General features: G+C 46.1%; 1 long non-coding RNA gene across 1 annotated transcript; it reads left to right on the forward strand.

The window, feature by feature from the left end:
• The first annotated feature begins 14,592 nt into the window (after positions 1-14,592).
• On the forward strand, positions 14,593-17,149 carry LOC149356302 (uncharacterized). The gene is made up of 3 exons (XR_016289367.1): positions 14,593-14,969; positions 15,736-15,815; positions 16,961-17,149. It is a non-coding gene; the product is annotated as an uncharacterized LOC149356302 (long non-coding RNA).
• The last annotated feature ends 1,456 nt before the right edge of the window (positions 17,150-18,605 follow it).

Consider the following 18,605-nt stretch of genomic DNA (forward strand, 5'->3'; position numbering starts at 1 on the left):
AGCTTCACAGCGGGAGCAGGGCTAACAGCAGTCCGAGGTCAGCTGGTCGACAGGAGCGTGCACCAGGCGATGGCAATGCGCCTCGCGCGTAGGCCCGTCGTCTTCCTTACACCTGACAAGATTTCTTTGGAGGTGAAACACTGAGTGTGTCACAAATACTGGACAGTGATCAGCTATGACAGAAGTAATAGTGCAAGCGCTGTAAAGAATGCTTTCAGCATTTGCAAAACTTTGCAAACTAGCGCGGGCTCTGTAGTGGTTGCAATTCTTGTCGGTCATGTTATTAATTTATCAATACAGGACAACTGTAACAGGCTGGTAAAATAGTGGACAAAGTTGTCCTCCTATATATTTAAATCATAACTACAAGTAAGCCAAAAGATGTTTTCTGAAGCGTAATCCAGGAAGCCGTGAAAAAAATCTGAGAAGGATGTACTATTTTTATTCGACCGACGATATACCACTGCTACACTTTCGTTACAGAATTTTAATATTACTATTTCATAACCTTTCATTACTGTACTCAAATCGGGTCCGAGATCACACTTTTTATTCAATGTTGCATGTACAGCAACGGTACTACCGCACCTGTATGGGCCATTTATGAAAGTTTCTGCAAATTTCAAATTGGAGCATGTCAGAGCGTGAAGAATACATCGTTTCGGTGAGCATTACAATGGTGAACTTAAATGAAAATTGGTTCAGTAAAAGATTAGTTTCATCTTCTTTATTTCCTACTGAACGTGTATTTATGGGAAGAACTGATTTGTATGAAGATTCATGAATACTAAGAGATTCAGGTGTGGCAAACCGCAGATAATCCATGGAACAAAACAGCGGTCTACAAGCGGATGAAGATTGCATGCTGGTTCAAAATATGCTCGTCAAAACCTTGCTCAAGACTGCTCTCGCCTGTTATCAAAACCACAGGACTATCACCAGAACGTTTCGCAAAAATTTTTCCATTGTATGCATGTGCAAACAGGTTTCCATATATGTTCTTTTTTCTTCTTCTATAGCCATTTTAAGGATATTTTTCAGTGATCGATACAAGTGCCCATTCACACAGGTGGGTTCTGAACCTGTGAAACCAAGGTCTTTGCAAGTCAGACGCTCTTCCTTTGCACTATTTAGCAAGCACTTCATCACGTTTCACCCGGGACTTAAACTGGACAATGATGTTGCTTTTCTCGGTGTTCCTTGTTAGCACACGATGACAGATTCCAATGTCAGACCATGAAATAGGTCCTTCTGTGGCAGTGCCAGTCCGAGAAAGTATGTTAGGAATGCTCTCATTTCCTTCATTCATAATACCTTGAATTTCAATACTGCTTTTCCTAGGATACTGCTCTAACTGCAACAGTCTGTCATCAACATCCGGCAGCATCTTTTCTACAATGACAATTGTCATCTAGCACCGTGTTTTTCGTTCTTCGCATTCTCAGCTTCAAGGTTTTTCTTCAGTTCACCGGTAGTGTTGTGGCGCAACCCAGGCTTTCCGCAACTTCAATCTGTTCGTCTCTACGCTCGCAAATCTCACTTCGAAGCTCTCTTGCTATATTTTCGCCAAATAATCGTAGCTCTTGACGCAATTTCTCTTGAAGATTAGCATATTCGGCTCTCATTTTCTCTTTCATTTTTGCAACATTTTTGTCCTAGCCGGTACGCTGCAACAAATTACAATCAAGCTCAAGCAACTGGCAGCAGCAACTGATAAAAAGCAAGCAACAAAGGTTCAGCAGTGTGTCCCGAAAAACACTAACCTGGAGCAGAAATTTACTTCAAAATTAGTCACGTTGCCAATGTGTCGGGGACAGGGTTGAAGCGGTTCTTTTGTAGGCGACTGAGGTGACGTAGCTCTGGCGCAGTAGCTCACGGGTGCCTTCGACGATGACGCCTCTCGGTGACACTTGCAATCTTCCGTACGTGGACGCGAAGCAACACTGTTACGGGCGCCAGGCTTGATTTCGCACAACCTGATCTGCAGCAAAAATGCACATCAATTTTGGCCACGCTGGAAAGCAGTCCTTCGCTGCTGCAAATCTTCCCAGGGTCAGCGTTGATGTAAGAGCACGTCGGCAGTGCTCAAAGAATAGTAGCGCACACAATTTTTGCACGCGTAAGCTGCATTTGGCCAATTAACAGGTGGCAAAATGCACCACAATCATGAATCCCCTCATTTCCTCGCGCACAGTACTGAGTGACCGGTGGAGGGTTGGAAACGCTTTCAGGTGAGATCTGCTCAGCAAGTGATGGGTTCGCAGTATCGCCATTAGCTTACACTTCCAGGTACATCACCACGCACTGTTGGGATTTAGCCCCCCGCCCCCTTGGTCAACACTGTTGGGATTTGTGCAACGCACCGCTGCCACCACTGTTGCGACTTCGGCATCCCACCGCTGCCACCACTTCCACCACTGTTGGGACTTCGGCATCCCACCGCTGCCATCACTGTTGGGCCTTGAGCATCGCACCGCTGCCACCACTGTTTGGATTTAGGCACCCCACCCTTGGTCAACACTGTTGGAATTTGTGCACCCCACCGCTGCCACCACTGTTGCGACTTGAGCGTCTCAGTCTGCTGCCTCTGTTAGCAGACCTGAGAGAAGAACGGTCGATGCGACGGTTAGTGAACTGACGTTTATATACAGTATTTACAAGGCTTTTTACCAGATATGTACAAGGGCCGTGAGCACAACGGGCTAGGACGAGGCCCTGCGGAGAGCGTCTCTCTGGCACGATGGCGCGTCTGCTGCCCGTCTGCTACTGCGTCTCAGCGCGGCTCTCTTCTTATAGCCGCCGGTGACCGTTGCGTTCCTCTGCACCAGGGGTTCCTTTGCTCCAATAAGGTCACGCCACAGGCCCCCGTTCGGATTGGCTCGAGCCGACGCTAGTGAGGAGGAGGAGGAAGGGTCTGCACCGGCGAGCCAGGATGACTCGTTGCAAGCCGTGCCATTGCGGCGAATCCGGGCTTGCTTTGCGTGACAGCGGGCGCACGGCTCTGGTTCCGAGACAGGCAGCGGAATGAGGGTTCAGGCAACCCAGCACTAAAACTTCGTAATTTAGGGCACTGGCGCACAATTCTGGATTAGCAAATTGAGTCTATTAGCTATTATTATGAAGCTTGTACTACAACTTCGTGTTTAAGCCTTTTGGAGCAGACAAATACAGCCGTCCTGGGCACCTCAATATGTGCTTATTGGAGCCGCGTGGAAAGCCGTGGCGAGAATACACGACGACGCTTGCAGTGTATTTATTTATATTGATGGGCTCTCAGAGCCGAAGCGTTGTAAATTGGAGTGGATAAACACAATATATTAACAAATAACCGGTGCACAATCAAACAGGGACACAAGTTTAGAGAACTAACATTCATTAAATACAACAAAAGGAAAGTAATTGGGCCTATGTTGTCAGGGCTCATTATGGATGCAGGAAGGTGAAGCTTCTACGGCGCGTGAACCTCGCAGTGATGTGTGCGCTAGATGTAAATTGCTGTCCACTTTTCGCGTGCACTTCCAGACACCCTTAGTGTGTATCGCGGTAGGGTTTGGTTTGGTTTATTGGGGTTTAACGTCCCGAAGCAGCTTAGGCTATGACGGACGCCGTAGTGAAGGGCTCCGGAAATTTCGACCACCTGGGGTTCTTTAACGTGCACTGACATCGCACACCACACGGGCCTCTAGAATTTCGCCTTCATCGAAATTCGGCCGCCGCGGCCGGGATCGAATCCGCGTCTTTCGGGTCAGCAGCCGAGCACCGTATCTACTGAGCCACCGCGGCGGGGCAATATCGCGGTAGGGGTTTCTGTCTCAAAGGAGGCGGCCTCGACTCAATGTGGCAAGCTCAACCAGAATCCAGCTATCCAGTGGTCGCTTGTTGCCCAGCTTTCGCCAGTCACAAGCCATAGAATGGGACGGAGCCAAAGTTTCACAAATAAAACAAGCTTTATACAGTACAGCAAAGAGAAGATAGAGAGGTATTTGTAATCACTCGTACGAGCGCATACAAAGTGATCTTCAATACAGGTCCTGCAAAGTAATTAACACTTACCAATGTCTTTTAACCCCTGAAAATGCCCTTCTGAAACGTGCATTTGTGTCTATTTTAGATGTGACGAAGATGTATATCGGAGTGCTTTTATACCTGCATGCATGAATTTTAAACATATGTATGTACGTAAGATGTTCTGTAACCATTTCTTGTACAATTTGCTTTTGCCCTTCCAGCTTGGACCAAAAAGGTCTGCAGTATCATGTAAATAAATAAATAACAATAAAATAAACTTTTTTTTTCTTTTTGCTCGAAGGGGCTGCAGTCATATGGGTCCGTCAGTGTAGGCTGATCTCGTATGGTGACCGGATACATGCAGCACGACATGCGGCTAATTTACGGTATTTCACATCTACGCATAACCTCAGTCACCATGTTCTTTTGATTTGTCCGAAACGGAGAAACAGAATATGCATCACGCCCCTTTCTTGCATCCGTGCAGTATTATGTAGATAGCTCTACTGAAACATATATCCATTTTCATGAGATTTGCCGTCGCATATATGATATAGTTTGATGCGCTTACATAGGAATAGCGCTTGCATTCACGCAACTTTTTGTTGACGCTCTTCGCTTTCTTTTGTGTGTGTGCACACACGCACACACACACACGCACCTAACATATGATATAGGCCTAAGAGCTAGACCACTGATCATGCACGGTTCATCTAAGTAAGTACCGTTGTAAAACTTGCTACGATACAAAAGTTACCATAATACGAAAGCTATGTGTGCAGTTTCACCGCAAACAAGGCAGCGGTTGAGGTAAGAAAAATTTTGAAAGTCTTTACGATAAAAACGCACAATGCGGTATGTGTCCTGAATCGAAATAAAATTTCAGTTGTTAGTCAGCGCCCGTGTCTGTGTTTTGCTCCTTCGTGTTTCGTCCGGTTCCTGGCGCTGTTTTATTTCACTACGAAGAGTCGGGTTAGCGGGAGGGGAGAGGATAAAATTGCGATCCTGTTTATACGCTTGCGCCATCGCGCCTGCGAGACAGCAGTGCTATGCCGCAATCTTGGAGGTTGCCACTGCCCTCACCGCTGCGCTGCTCGACGCTTGGTGTCGCTGCAGTTGAACCGGTCTCGACTCGCTAAAATCTAGTCCATGCAAACACGCAATCGTCGAGTCGGGCTGAGCTTACACAACTCTACCCCCTGATTCAATGTACCGCAGTCCGGTTGATGTAAACGAGGCTTAGGCTGGGGACACCAACAATATGACGGAAAGGGTGAAGCAGCACAAAGCTTATGCCAAGCAAATGAACAGAAGCGCAGTGGTCGTACTTCCCAGCCATGCCACCACAGGGGTGACTTTGAGGCACTATTGGGGTGGAAACCGAACCAAACTGCGCAGAAGCCTACTACTTCAGTCATGACGCAAGAGAAATTTAATGTTCTCTGGGAACCACTCCCTTTTCCTACATCCACGGTTTAAGCTCCGTGACCCTGCGGTCGACCTTATGTGGGATTAAAAAAGCCTCCGCAACGCGCCCGCAGTCGCACCTTCAAGAAGAAGTAGTAATCGTTTACTGAGAAAAAATACAAAAGGAAGGACCGCCGGCTGCAGCCGGCGGAATTCATGGAATTCGCAGCCGGCGGAAGTCACTGGGAAAGTACGGAGGAAAGCGACCGGCAGAAAAGACGGGGAAGCTTTGTACACAATTCACAAAATACAAAAAAGTATCATATTCGCGCCGCTCGCAAGCTAGTGCCTAAGCATTGTTGTACACATTTCCAACACACGCAAAATTCACTGCATATTGAAGGCCGTGTGCACGTAGCGCCCTGTCGCTAATGGACTGCGCGAGCGGCGCATTGCGCAAGTGGCCCGGTTGGAGCGCCCAGCTGCCGCCTTAAAGCTGAAAAAGAGCCAGTTTTGAAACGTCGTGTTATCCCTCAAGAACTTATTTGGCTGGCGTTTACTTCTCAATTAAATGGAAATTATAATAATAAAATTTAAATTGGATTTGCCTCTGGGTTGCAGCTTCGGGAAAAGGCGTAGCTTCCTGCACAGCAAATGGCAAATTTGTCAGAATAGCTCACAACATGCCGTTCTATGAACTCTTTGTTATCGCTTCATGGTTTGCACACACTTTTGACATGAACGCGGAAATTAGCAGCGATTACCGCAATGGCAAAGCCGTTAGCGACGGCGAATGATCGAATAATTGGAGGCACTTTAACAACCTAGAAGAAATGCTGTGAATTACCACACTACGAATTGTTACACTGGATAAATTGCCTAATGCGCGCAATCAGTTGTGAAACAGGCACGAAACAGAGCACCAGGTTCCTTGCATATAATCCTGCAGTACTTGCAACATACAAGTTTATGGGCATCTATATATGTACATATGACAGAAGTACAGGAAGAAGCCAAACGATTCGGCCTGATTGGGCTCGTACCCTTGCAGAAATAGCTTTATATTCAATAAAGAGACTACAGAGGTACACTGACTCAACGCATCCCTGCTGCATTTTGACCACATCGCCTAAACTTTCGAAGAGCTCACCGCTATTGATCTTTAATGATGTAGCGATTAATGCGCTAATACCCAAGTTTCGTGGTTTTGTATTGTTAATTCGCACGCAATTCCACTATCACCCATCCTCAAGTAGCCACTGTACGCGTTTGCAATAGTAAATGTATCTGTAAATCTCCAGAGTTTTCTTATAATCCTCTCTAATACCCATACATAACGAGCGCTTTCATGTAGCGGCCCACGTTTGTGTGCCTATATACGATGGGGACACTTTTAATAAAAGCGCGCATTCGCAAGGAATGACATGATCTCCCTAAAGGAAGCAAAAAAAGCGTAGACGTGCGAGTAGCCAACGCACCGAGAGAGGGCGCCACACGTTTATTGCCGATGCTGAGGATTCCTGATGAATAGAAAAATAGCCAGGGAAAACATTTGCCTCTTTCAAATGTAAAATACTTTACATCTATTAAAAGATGGGACACTTCGCTACCCAAAGCTCCTAGAGCAGGGCAATATATTGTAAATCATGGCAGCGGTTAGGGATCAAGTGAGGACAAGTCGCGTTTTTTTCGCGACCTCGTCGTAGGCTTCATGCGACCATATTTCATCGCGCAGGGTAAACGCAATATTTAAGCCACAGTGATGAAACTTTAATAAAATAAACTTTATGAGGTATTTAACCCCTCAGGGTGAGAGCTCGCTTGTTATGCATGACGAGATATTGATTTTTTATTTTTCGTCGCCATTCAGTTACGCGCCGCCGCGCCGCCGGCTGTCGCGAGATGGCGCGACCGGTTTTCCGAGGCGCATGGGCCGGAATCCTGGGGACGTTTAGAGGTACTTAAAACTATTGCTATTCCACTGCGAGGGCTTGCAGAATGCTCATTTCTATGCCTGCTAAGCTATTGACCTTTAATCATTCGCACGCCTACCGTCTTACCCTCTTCACCCTGAATACCCTGTTTATGCCTTTTTTTTATGCCGTTTTCTCCTCTTACTGGAACGCTTAACTACCGCACTGGCAGGTACTTTTTTCTAGCTTATTCTTTAAGCTCAAAGGGCGCTCTTTCAATATAGACCATATTTACTATCAAATTTGGCGGGCGGCAGGAGGCTCCCGCCGAGAGCGCCTGCGGAAAGCATGCAAATACATCACCAATGCGGTTGCGACACCTACGATCTCTTACTCGGATTATGTAGTCTGTTGCCTCGGGTGAACAAAAGCAGCCTTATTCTCAGATCAGGAACACTGCAAAACACCGAGCTGCCGGGAAGCGTTTGCAAGCACCGCGCGGTCTAAGCTGCATCAGCTCCGTACGTACAGCTCAGTATGGCACCGGTGCTGGCTTTTAGGCACGCGTCTAATACGGGACGCCATCAGCAGAGTAAGATGGCGGCGGCCGGGCATCAAAACAAAAAGCTCTAAAAAGCGAACGTCAAGCAAAGTGAGGACGGGAGGGGGCAGCGTTTATAGGCGTGCCGAAAGGCGCTGACAAAAATCTCCACTTCATCTTCGGGCAAGGGACATTATCGTACTTGCCGGACAACAGGACTGTCTTACCCCTGTGCCCGGAACGTGATGCTACAGCCATCCTCTTGAGTGAAGGGCTCCGGAAATTTCGACCACCCGGGGTCCTATAACTTGCACTGACACAGCAGAGTATACGGGCCTCTAGAATTCCGCCTGCATCAAAATTCGACCACCGACGCCGGGACCGAGCCCGCACCTTACAAGTCAGGAGCCGAGCGCCATAACCACTGAGCCACCGCGGCGGGCTGATGATGACATCTGTCAGCATATTGTTGAGTTGGGCTAGGTGTTCGTCAGTTCTCGGTAGGACGTCCATTTATTGACATCAGGGAGCTGTGCCTCAAAATCAGTGGGGTAATCCATATAGTGCAGAACAACACAACATTCATCCGCCAGCAATCTATCCGATTAATGGAGAAGCAATTCAGATATTTGGACAATAAAAGCTATTTGTCTTCTATGTTCTTTTATTATGTCTTTGGTCTTCAACTGAGCTCATTTTCATATCTGTGGCTATAAAATTGCCTTTGTCAAGAAAAACATTAAGATATAATTCAGCGCTTTATCTCCGGTGAGCTTTCCTGCGAGCACTTGTATGGTTTAGCTAATTTTTCCAAAATAATAGTAGTAGTAGTAGTATGTTTATTTGGCCATATTATATACAATAGGCCCTCGAGATGAGGCTAAAGGAGGTAGACCAAGCATGCCTCCTGACAAAGCATGCCTCCTGACATGCCTCCTGGGCATCATTCCTTCATCAAACATCATTCTTCCAGTATGTTTCAGTAGAAGTTTGCGTTCCCATCACCATGACCTTTATATTTCAGGATGTGGAATGGCAAGTCTCTGGCAACGTTTTCCGATGCACGGCTGCTGGCTGCGATGGCGATATGTATAAGTTACCTACCCTGTATTTTCTTCTGCTCACTGCTTGCATCGGCAGCTTTGAGTGGCGGTTATTATTTAGTTTTTGAGCAATCACATAATTTTTTAACAAACACGGGCTAAGGAACTTACGGCGAATACTGCGTCCTCCCTTAGCAAGCAAAACGGCAGGATGCTTTGAGAAAGATTTCAACTGAGCCTTGCGCTGAAGCATTCGTTGATGCCCCGCCTCGTCAGATTTTTCCTAACCAGGGGCGCGACGTCAAAGAGGGAGGGAAGCGCGCATAAGGTCAGCCCTGTATTGCAAACTGACGGGGCCAGTTTATAAAAGCAATAGGCCCGTCCTTTTGAGCCGATTATTTGCTCATAGCTCACTCTACAAGCTCGACAGACCTCAGTTCTCGCTGAGCAAGCTGCTCTGGCAGCATTTGTGCTATGCCTCCACCTGATTATTTTTCAATCTGGCGTGTTTACACCCTATCCCTGCCAACTTCATCTCATCCGATAACCTAACTTTCTGCGTCACCTGCTACACTTGGATTGTCTCGGAATCTACTCCGTTACCCCTAGGGACCAGCCGTTATCTTGCGTTTGCATTACATGCCCTGCCCAGGCCCGTTTCTTGAATTCGACTAGGATGTCATTAAGCCGCGTTTCTTCCCTCACCCACTCCACTCGCTTGTGGTCTCTGACGTTACGCCTATGATTCTTTTTTTCTTATAGCTCGCTATGTTGTGCTTAAATTAACCTGAACCCTTTTTGTTAGCACCGATGTTTTGACCCTGCAGATGAGTTCCGATAAGACAGAGCTGCTTTAAACATTTCTTTTGAGCAGTATTAGCAAACTGCCATTGAAGATGTAAGAGAACCTGCCATATGCGCTCCACCCCATTCGTTCTTCTAGTTATTTCCGTCATGATCCCGATCAGCGTTCACTACCTGCCCTAGGAAGACGTGTTTCCTTATCACCTCCAGCACGTTGCTACAAACTGAGTGCTGTTCCCTCACACGGTGGCGGCGGCCGGCAAAGGACAGGGTTAATTGGAGACACATTGGAGAGGTAGTTGCCCTACAGTGGGCAAAATCAAAATGACGATCATGATGGTTATGGTAATGATGTGTATGTACAGCCTTTCTCAAATGTAAAGAGACCTTTGGATCTGTGTCTCACCTTAGTAGAAGAGCCTTTCTAGCCCACTATGAATCATACGTTTCTGAGAAGTGAAGACCAAAGTGCTGCCTTCGGGAAATTTGAAATCCGGCCATTTACAGCGAGCACCCGCACAGCGTATCCCAATGGTGAAAGCGCTGTAGATTTATTCTTCTGCTCTGATAAAATTGCATAAATTTCACTCTGCTGTTTCATTTCTCAACAAATTTTTGTCATCAGTAAAAGGCGCGTGCTCTTTAGAGGCAGCTCCTTTCCTCTCTGCGGATGCCGGAAGAACCTACCAGTTGCGGCGTCCGTTTTCAAGCATTGTATTCAATTGAAAAACAAACAAACAAACAAACATATTGGTCCCGCGTATAGTTCGGAACAACTGTCGTCTCATGAAAATGTAACTCCAATTCCAGGGAAACCTGTGCAGGCTAAATGTGTCTATCGTCAATATATTGTTCATTCTTTGTACCAAAAGTGTGAAACATGGTAGCAGTTTCCATCGGCTGGTTTTCTTTTCGAAAAAAACCCTTCGTTGTTTCTAGAAACAGACGGAGTGCTGAACGGAATCGTTTGAATGGTAACATTTCCAACCCGAATTGTGATAGCCTGTGCACGGTGGCTATTATTCGTTATTAAAACAGGCCCGATTGGGACTAAACACAGCAGAAGAGGAGGCGACAATCGCTGTGTTGTGTTAGAAGCGTTCTTCTCTAAGAGAAAAAGCCGTAGTCTGTGAGTATTTATGGGTGGTTGGTTTAATGGGTTTAACGTCCCAAAGCAACTAAGGCTATGAGAGACGCCATAGTGAAGGGCTCCGGAAATTTCGACCACCTGGGGTTCTTTAACGTGCACTGACATCGCACAGTACACGGGACGCGTATTTATGGTTTACATGTGTGTGCGTGCGTGTGCGTGCGTGTGCGTGCGTGTGCGTGTGCGTGTGCGTGCGTGTGCGTGTGCGTGCGCGTGCGCGTGCGCGCGTGCGCGTGCGCGTGTGCGCGTGTGCGCGTGTGTGTGTGTGTGTGTGTGTGTGTGTGTGTGTGTGTGTGTGTGTGTGTGTGTGTGTGTGTGTGTGTGGGAAGGGGGGGGGGGGGGGCAAACCACTTGAACTGTGTACTGCTTGGAGATTTTTTTTCTTCGGAAAATTGGGATAAGCAAAGTTTTCCTATGCAAAATTTCAGGCTTGTGGAGGGGGATAGATTGTCCCCCTTCAATGGGCGAGGTGCGTTTCCAGAGTCAGCGCAGAGGCTCATCGAAAAGTCGTCTGCTACAGCTACTTCCGGTTCCAAATTTCTCCCCCTGCTTGCTTGCTTCACGGCAGTCGCTGTGTTAATTCGCTTCTGACACTAATTTATTTCCACTGCAACACTGCTGATTGTATTGCATCATCGCAAGACCAACCAGACGTCGACTCTGTTCTGCTTCGTAGCGTGCACTCGCATGAAGTACAACCACAATAATGTAAACGGTCGGATGCTTTCTATGCGTATGCAGTGGGACGTGTTGAGACGCGCTGCGCGCACGGTTGCATGTATTTGCTAGCCCACTGGCAGCTTTTACACGCTTTGAGGCAAATACATCAATCGTTTGCTAAACTGTGCAAGCTCAGCCTTCGTTGCCTTCGTGATGCAGCAAAAAAAAAACAAATATATAACGACCAACGCGTTAAACTATTTCGCGCACACAGCCGACTGCCGTGCATACACTCGAGAAAACACTCGTACCTTTCGTAATTGTCATTTTCTGCGCTCAGGACGCGTTCATACACAGCACGCGCTGATCTTACGGTGCAATACGCAATGTCGCAGCACAAATAGATTAGCGAATAAACGATGCACGAATACAGGGCATTTGCTATGCAGAAGGCAGTGCATGGGAGAAATTTGTAACCGGAAAAAGCTGGCAGACGATTCTTCCATGGTTGTTTGCATTCACTTCGGAAACACGCCTCACCTATTCACCACTGCCTGTTAAATCCGCCCCCATCCCTCAAATATGCACTCGCCTCGATTCGGTGCGGGCCCCACGACACGCTAGAAACAGGCTTACTTGCCTCTGCTCATCGATTTTTTATTTTTTTTTCGTAGAAGCCCAAGGTACAGCCCAAGGAGTACGGGGAGAAATTGGGGGGTAGCGGGCGTATTTGGAAACGTGCCATGCGCAACGGCTCACCTGTGAAACTTCATTCGATGGTTCCCTTTGCCGCTGGCTCCACTCGGTTTGCCGCGGAACTTTCGCTGACGACGCACCGGGCTCAAAATAAGCAAGGTACCGTTTTTTAGGAGGCATACTGCGATAAAGTGCACGGCCTGCTGGTAAAAGAAAGCCTTCGAACCGAGTACCAAAAAGGCGACACAGATTAACAGACGCACTCAACGAAGGCGAGACACGAAGGAGCGCACCATGGAAAAATAGACTGCGCTATTGGCGCGCGGTCTCGGCCTCCACAGTTACGTAACCATCACGCCGCCGCTTTGCACCACTGAACTCTCAAAACAATACCTTTTTTTTTATTAATACAAGCGTAAATGACCGTTTTTCACAGTTCTTCTTTCTTCGCGGTAGATACTGTAGATCTGTGAGCAGGGAAATGTTTTGTCATGCTGTTTCGGTTTCGGTTTTTAACAGCCGAACGATGACTGTACCGTCAAAGTGGCTTATAGGAAGAAGCGCGAGACATGAAAAAACTACAATATAATCTCTGCTTCTACATTCGTTGTCATTCCGATTCTTGAAGCAGACTGCATTGTAGCGAAGTAAAACGACTAATCAACGTATCGCAGTTTTTTCATGTCTCCTGTGACCTGTGAACCATAAGCACAGTGCAGACAACTGACACAAACAGCACATGCACAAAACAGCAACAGTTATCAGTATCAGTAAGCGCGATATCTGCACTATGAAGGACCAGCTTTAGGCCCCGCTCTTGCCTTGTTAGCTATAAGCACACGTTGGCGTCACAGCCATCGCTATAGGCTGTTGAAACCGAAATAGCACGAGAAAGAAATTTGATTATAATTATTTAGCGCTCGTAAGAGAACAGCACGGAATAATCCATGTACAGCAATGTCTTGCGCATCATTACAATCAAGACATTACACTCCCGATTAGATGCATATACTACTGTAACCACCACAGCGGCTTTCCTTTAACTGTAATCAGAGATGTCCATCCCTTTTGCTTCCGCGACCAGTACCATTTATTTTGGCTTCCTTTACTGAGATCTTTGTTTCAGTTGCTGTTAGCTGGTAAAAGTGAAGAAATATCATCGGCAGTAAAATTAAGAGGCCACAGAAAGATACACCATTTGACGGGCCTGTAATTTACGAGCGAGGGCTCATTTCACATGCGTATACTTCTTGGATATTTTTCGCCGAAAAAGTGGAGTTCGGCATGGCCTTCCTACGTAATTTTTTTTTTATTGGCGGGGGGGGGGGGGATTAGAGAGCGCCATATTTCTACAATATAACCTCCTTGCTTAAATCATGCCTGAGTTTCGGGGTTTGTCATACGTACGGTTTATTATTCTTAGCTGTTCACATAAAATGATCGCGAAGCTTTTTTTTTACCAAAGAAGCTCTTCTCAGTCTAACTGGATTATTTCGACCACATTTTGAGTTGCATAATGCGCGCAGTTCCTTTTTATGAGATTTCTATAGCTTCGAATGTGACAGCAAGAACTATATGTGATACATTCTGGTTCATTGCAGCCTATATACTGCTATAATTACTCGATGGTGTGAAGCTGGCAGTGAATTTTTTGCAGTGCCCTACACAGCTGCCTATAAATATGGTCGACGTGTTCATTCTGCGCCCACTATTCTCAATATTCGCGCTGGACGTGGCGCTTTGGGCTGCCTGGGATTGAGATTCCGTTATCAGCGTGATTATTTATCTGGAAATCATGCCCATCCACCTGGAAACCGGTAGATTCCAACTAGAATCGCATGTATATCCAGCTTCAAAATGCCATTCACCGAAAATCATGTACATCTGGCATAATTTTTTCTGAAAAATTTACACTTCCATTTCACCCCATCTCGAACTCTCCCAGTGCCAGGGAGAAAATGTCACTCCAGGAAGAAATTCAACCGAAAAAGTGCTTTTCAAGCTGGAATGGGCGCCCGAGACGAAAGTCCGCCCTGTCTCCATTTTCATCACGAAACACCAGCCGGCAAAGAAGCAATCGCCGAATAAGTGACCAATACATTAAATAGCTTATTTTGCGGTTTGATTTCACCCGAAATCGTGAAGCGGACATACGGGGCGTTGGTGGCCGACAGGAGCGTGTGAAGAGCTTCTGTCCAAGGTAGACCTTGTTCTGTCTTTCTAGACATTTCCAGATAATGAAGGGAAACGGTGATGATAATGTCTTACAGTACCTGTTAACCTAAGATCACAGAAATAATTAGAGCGAACATATCGTAATATGCTGTTTTGTGCGCGGATAGAAGTCTTACGGAATTCTTTGCGTATCTGACGAGATTACAGCGCCACCCCTAGCAGCCTAAATAATGAGCTATCCAGCAAGCCTAGGCGACGTGGGCGCATCATGGAGGCTCTCGCGTGGATCTCCGTCGTTTGTTTTGGCAGCGTTAATCTCAAGTGGGGCTGCCCGGACAAATCAATGGAGTATTACTATAGTGCCTAGAATATATTCTAGGCACTATAGTATTACGTCTATGTGAAATTCTTGGAAGACAATGTAAAGAAAATCGCGAAATCTCGTCATGTGAAAGGGTTCCGCCCGGCCGATGTGGACGATTTTAGCGCCGGGGAAATTTACAGCGTATTTTGGGAAGGCGACGAAAGAACCAGTGGAGGGTATTACGATGCCAAAGTACTCCACATGTCAGGTAAGCAGAACTGTCCTGAAGACCCTGATGAAAGTTTTTTTTTATCCCTGTGCCATGAACCATTGCTGCAAAACATATCGGCAGGCATATGCCGCCTCTCTGCTCACATGGGTTTGCTCGGGGCACACGATTCAAAACAAAGGGTGCCCTTTCATGTCCTGTGTCAGCGCTGTTTTCTCTTTCATGTTGTCGAATCTGCACCGACTAGCCCAACCACACGTTGTGTGCGTTGTTTCTCGAACATTTTTCACCCTCTTTCACTTTCTTTTTATCGCTTGTGCGCTCCAAGTGTACTGCATGTTTGATGTACCGAAATCCCGTGCCCATTAATTTGCCGTGGTTTCGGGGAGACAGCAGAATGGTTAGACCTGTTTTATTTTTAATTCTGTGTGTTTACATACACTGTAAAGCTTTGCAGTATTTTCCTATCTGGTGTTGCAGTATTATGAAATACACTGCACAGCAATGTCAGCTATTTATATGCTGCATTCCTTGCACTCATGTTGTCTTCTCATCTTTTCCGTGCTTTTAAAAATGTTAGCTGATCAGTACCACCAGGCTGAACATTAATTATGTGGATGCTTGAGAAAAACACTGCAGCGTGCGAGTGTAATTATGTGGACACTGTACACTTTGTGAAAACACAAGCATACGAGTGCGAGCACTGAGATGTATCAGCATGAGTGTTGTGTGGCCTGGTCGTTACTACGAGAAACAAGTGTTCATTCAAATTTATTTCAAATTTATTTCAACAAATTTATTTCAGAGTCCAAAGAAGACATGGACATGTTCTTAGCAGATAAGGCACAGCGTGCAAAACTGAAGCGGCAGGGGCCACCAGAAAATGTGCGTGTTGGAAACTGCATGTTCCGTTCAGGAATTGTCATGTTGGTAGTATGTATACATGGGTTTCATGCGATGTCATGGGTGCCACAATACAGAGTCTTAACGGAGAACTTCTGCAGTGCAGATTGGGGCAGGTAATGAAATATGGATTAGAAAAATTTGCAGGTTTCTGGTATGCATCTAATCTCAAACATGGCAGCAGCTATGATTTCGGTGCAACCCATGTATAAGCAATTTTCTTTGATGCCACTGCTGGGCCCTTTGCTATCTCCCTGCTCATTCTGAATATGTTTACTCCTTTTGTATATTTTATGGAAGTGTTGGCTAGTGTTAAATGATTGAAACGTGCGAGTCTTAGAGCAAGCAGCATGTTGCCATGCGGGCGCATGTATAATCACAGCCATGGTAAACAGAGCATGCAGTTGTAGGAAAAGCTTATATGTGCTTATATGAGTGATGTAGTGCATTTTTCTTGTATTTGTTTAGTTCATGCATCTAAACTTGCAAATTCATATGCAAAGAATTGTATGATATAGCTGTTTGCTCTGATGTACCATTTAAGTTGCTGTTGTAAAGAGCGACCAAGTAAGAAGCAGCTTTAGCTCAGAGTCGTGAAGGACTTGACATTGACTATGCCAGCTTCAAAGTCACATCGAAGCACTGCTGAATCTTTTCAAGGAGACCTCTGGACAGGAACTTTCTGCAGGTTCTTAGGCTTAATGCAGTCATATATACAGTCATATGCACTCCTGGCATTGCTATTATTCCTAACATGTATCAGAAGCATGAACTGTCAAGCGCAAAAGCTTGCAGGATCTCCAAACTGCATTGCTGTGCCATCTGCCATCACAGAGCGTGGTGTTGAGGTTCACATGAGCCTGGATACTATGCTCTGTTATGGCAGATCACGCAGCAATGTTGTTTTGCTTCGCCCCGCCACGCATCACAGATCCTGCAAACTTTTGCGGCCAACAGTACCGTGTTATGGATGAGGAAACGCCTAGTGTACTTGTGGCAAGTGGGTGAATCTCCTTGCAATGGTCAAACAAATGCCAGTATGCTGATTATATACGAAGTGCATGATGACTTGTGCATGATACACATTTGCTGCATTTATATTGGTTATGCCTATGCTTTAATTCTAGTCAACAAAAAAGGTGAAGAAGTTGAGAATGGCTGCGAAAAGAAGTGCCAATGAGGACATTGTGGCACTCAGAGAAATCAATGCGTTAAAAGAGGAGCTGGAAGCCCTCAAGAAAGAAAATTCGAAGCTCTGGCAGTTAAACATGAAGCTGCAGGAGCAGCTTTTGAAATGCCTCTCAACTCCAGGTTAGTCTTGTATGGCAGTATGCCTACTTCTTAATCTGGATACCGCTTGCTACAGCCTTTAAGTTATTACTTTTTTCTTGTAAGCTCCAGTGTGTTAAAAATACACAAGTGCATTATAAAAAGGACTTCTTTTTGGGAAAGCAAGTGTTAAAAATTTTGCATGTTTATTACATTCCTCATTGGTTGTAGAAATGCAGTTTTACACTAACTCCATGGCTTTAATGATCCTAACGTCTGCATCGCAGTGGAAATGTGAAATTTAGCTGCATATGTTCATGTTCTTAGTGGAGCTTAGATAAATTACCTAGAAAGACCAAAAACAAAAAGACGAGAAAGTATGATGAAACAAGAAAAAATGAACTTGCTAAACGGGAAGTCTAAAACAGCAAACGTTTTTGTCAACAGCTGCTGAAGTGAGCAATGTGGCTAGCATTGCACTCGTTAAGAATGCCGCTGAAGACACCCCTCCAAGGGCGGTGACACCGTTACCACAACAGTGCCACCCCATCCTGTCACTGGAAGGGCCCACGCTGCTGTCATCTGAAGTACGCAATGCGTGCTTATCAGCTGAGGAAGGTATGGAAAGTCATCAGCAGCATTCCAGAATCATGTCTATTATCTGTGCCCTGCCGCGGTGGCTCAGTGATTACGTTACGGCGCTCGGCTGCTGACCGAAAAGACGCAGGTTCGATCCCGGCCGCGGCGGCCGAATTTCGATGGAGGCAAAATGCTAGAGGCCCGTGTACTGTGCGATGTCAGTGCACGTTAAAGAGCCCCAGGTGGTCGAAATTTCCGGAGCCCTTCACTGCGGCGTCCCTCATAGCCTGAGTTGCCTTGGGCCCCAGTAAACCCCAGTAAACCAATAAACCATGCCCACTGTCCGTAATTGCCAGTGACATTGTTGCGGAGTCCTAAACCTACAACCGGGCACATTTTTTTCAGTTCGCAGCAAGTTTATAGCCCGTTTTTCAAGCTGCAAGGATAACCTAATGACGGAACGAACAGGGAAGGGTATAGAAATGAGGAGCTCGTTACAGCATAAATAGGAAGGTAGCCAACAGTCATTGAAACCAAAGAAAGCATACGAGAATGTTGTTTTTAAATCACTATTCATGACGCTAATGGGAAATTCATCGGTACGGGCAGCAGCCTTGTTGAGAAGGCTTGAAATTAACCTCAGGACAGCGCAGTGCGTGTAACATTAAGAGACAGAAAGAGAGTAGTGCGGTAGTATATGGTATGGAGGACAGGTGGTGAATGGTCCATTACTACTTATGAAATAGATTCCAAAAAAAGGTAAACATTGCAGACGAGATTAGGAAATCTGTGGGCTGTAGGATGGCTGTAGCTGGCCCAATACTAAATTGGGGGTCAGTGGGTAGTGCTTTTAACCTGGTTTGGGCATAGGCAGGATGATGAAGTTCACCACCAGAAATAACTGCATTTTGCTTTTCTTTGTTA

This window comes from Amblyomma mixtum, chromosome 3 (assembly GCF_055824585.1).
Source record: "Amblyomma mixtum isolate Tamu chromosome 3, ASM5582458v1, whole genome shotgun sequence".
Taxonomy (NCBI): domain Eukaryota; kingdom Metazoa; phylum Arthropoda; class Arachnida; order Ixodida; family Ixodidae; genus Amblyomma; species Amblyomma mixtum.